This window comes from Nelumbo lutea, chromosome 1 (genome assembly GCF_056320005.1).
Source record: "Nelumbo lutea isolate HS-2025 chromosome 1, American lotus-T2T, whole genome shotgun sequence".
Lineage (NCBI taxonomy): Eukaryota > Viridiplantae > Streptophyta > Magnoliopsida > Proteales > Nelumbonaceae > Nelumbo > Nelumbo lutea.
The window spans coordinates 192583906-192586304 of NC_142684.1; the positions used below are offsets into that span (position 1 = coordinate 192583906).

The 2399-nt window shown below is 36.7% G+C and overlaps 1 non-coding gene across 1 annotated transcript; it reads left to right on the plus strand.

The window, feature by feature from the left end:
* Positions 1-232: 232 nt before the first annotated feature.
* LOC148880082 (small nucleolar RNA R71) lies at positions 233-339 on the plus strand. The gene has a single exon (XR_016106195.1). It is a non-coding gene; the product is annotated as a small nucleolar RNA R71 (small nucleolar RNA).
* Positions 340-2399: the final 2060 nt, after the last annotated feature.

Consider the following 2399-nt stretch of genomic DNA (forward strand, 5'->3'; position numbering starts at 1 on the left):
TATTTGTGCAGATAGTGCTGTATAAGTGCCAACATTATGCAAGCCTTGCTGCTTCCTAGTTTGAGTTCTTTCCGAATGCCATTGATAGTTGTTGGCTGCCATTTCCTCAATAAGTGCATGGGCAACCTCAGGAGTTTTATTATTTATGGATCCTCCGGCTGCAGCATCTAATATGGTCTTATTTGAGTCAGTAAGACCATTATAGAAAGTCTGCACTTGCAGCCAAATGGGGAGGCCATGGTGAGGAACTCTCCTTAACAGCTCCTTGTATCATTCCCATGACTCATATAAAGATTCCCCCTCTTGCTGGAAAAAAGTAGTGATGTCATTCCTCATTTTAGCAGTTTTAGAAGGGGGAAAATATTTAGAGAGAAAACGGCTTGATCCTTCAAAGAAAATGGGAATAACCTCAACCTAATGGCGTCATCACTTACCCCATTGTGTTTGAAGGTGTCACAAATTTCTAAAAGGTTAGAAATGTGTGCATTGGGATCTTCGTGGGCCAATCCACAATCTTCGGGTCGTAAAGGATCTCTTCCAGTTCAGGTCTGCTTGTCATAAACTGTTAAGGTCAAAGCAATAAAAAGGTCGATATTCACAAAAGAAAATAAATAACAAATCCTATCACACTGAAAATGTAAAGTGAGTTATTGGAATACAAAAACCTACATCCTATCATGAATAAATGAAGCCAATTATACTAAAAGCAGATCTAAACCAATCATCTTATTCAATGTTCCTTTATCTACATCCATCGATTGCAACATCTGAATTCAGACCCAATTTAGTTGAGTTCAGATCTACAAGTCTTTGGTATTGTTAGTCCAGAGAAATTAATAAATAATAATTCAGATCTGAGCTGTATATTCATACACACTCATTGGTATACACTACAATATACATCCATTAAGGTTGGAATCAAATCTGTGATGCTTTAGGGCTGAAATCATATCTGATCTGAAAAATATATTAAAAGGATCTGAAATAAACTAAAACCAGTCCTGAGTTAGGCTTGGTTTAAGGATTTTAAGCTCTACAATTGAAGCTCAAACATGTATAGCTGATGCATATCAAACACTTGCTAAGACCTGAAAATTGGTTCTGCAATGTTTGGTATTGCAAGCTATTCGGTCCACACAACTTTTGTAGAAATCTGAAATCAGGTCTGCTAACTGTTGTACTATAGCAGCCCTGCTACAGATCTAAATGCTAATAGAAATACTTGGAAAGTGCTAATTTTTTATTAAATAACTGAGGCATCACAATTATTCAACCCAAACATACACCTCCTTAACTAATGTAGCTCGGTTACAAGTGGATAAAGCAAATGTTCAGTTCACCCAAAATCCAAAATGTGCTCTGTATTAGTTCAGTCCTCAACTATAGTTCAGATCTGTATCAGTTCGGATCTGAATTTTATTTTTCATTCTTTGCTATCCAATTACCTTTGGGGTATGTCGGATTTATCATAGGGTGAATTGGGGTGATGATGGCACCCAATTCACCTTAAACTTGTATCAGTTCAGGTTTGAGTTCATCTGAACTCAGATTTGAACTGAGCAGTTCTGCAATAGCAGAATTCAGGTCTGAACTCAAGTCTGAGTTCGGATCTGAAATCTCAATTGCCTTACCTTCAGTTATTTCTACCAAATTGTTTTTGGAGAATAGCAGAAGTGCCCTAGGGTGAATTGGGGTGGTGATGACACCCAATTCCCCTCAAAATTGCATCAATTCAGGTCTGAGTTCAGAGGAACTCAGATTTGAACTGTTGCAGATCTGCAATAGGAACTCAGATCTGAGTTTTGATCTGAATTCTCAATTGCTCCTCTTGATGTTCAAAAGATCTCTTTTTTTTCATTTTATATATTTTTTTCTTTTTGTAATGGAAAAAGAAATAAAAGTCTGAAACACAAGCAATTCTTTTCGGCTGAGTGCTGCAAATCTGAATTCTGCTGATCTGAGTGCCGAATGCAACTCAGATCTGCAACACTCATGTTTTTGTGATTTTTTTTTTTGAATGTAACAACACCAAGATTTAAAGGAAATGAAATATACCTTTATTAAAATGAAACTGAAACCAGAAAAAGAAAGTAATCTACTTAAGAAAGAAGAAACATAACTACAGTAGTACAGCAGTTGCAGTCCAAGCTGAAATGAAAAAGTTAGCAAATTAACCCAACTATGAATGCAATGCTGAATGAGATCAGATTAAGAATGCTCAATGTTTCCTAATATTGTTTCCCTAAATCCCCGGCAACGGCGCCAAAAACTTGATGTGTGGCTCATTGTGACACTAGCAAGTGCACTAGCCGTTCAAGTAATAAAGTAGTGAGTGAAGTATCGTTCCCACGAGGATTTAGGAAACAATTACCAATACTAAATTGAGCACTTCTTATCTG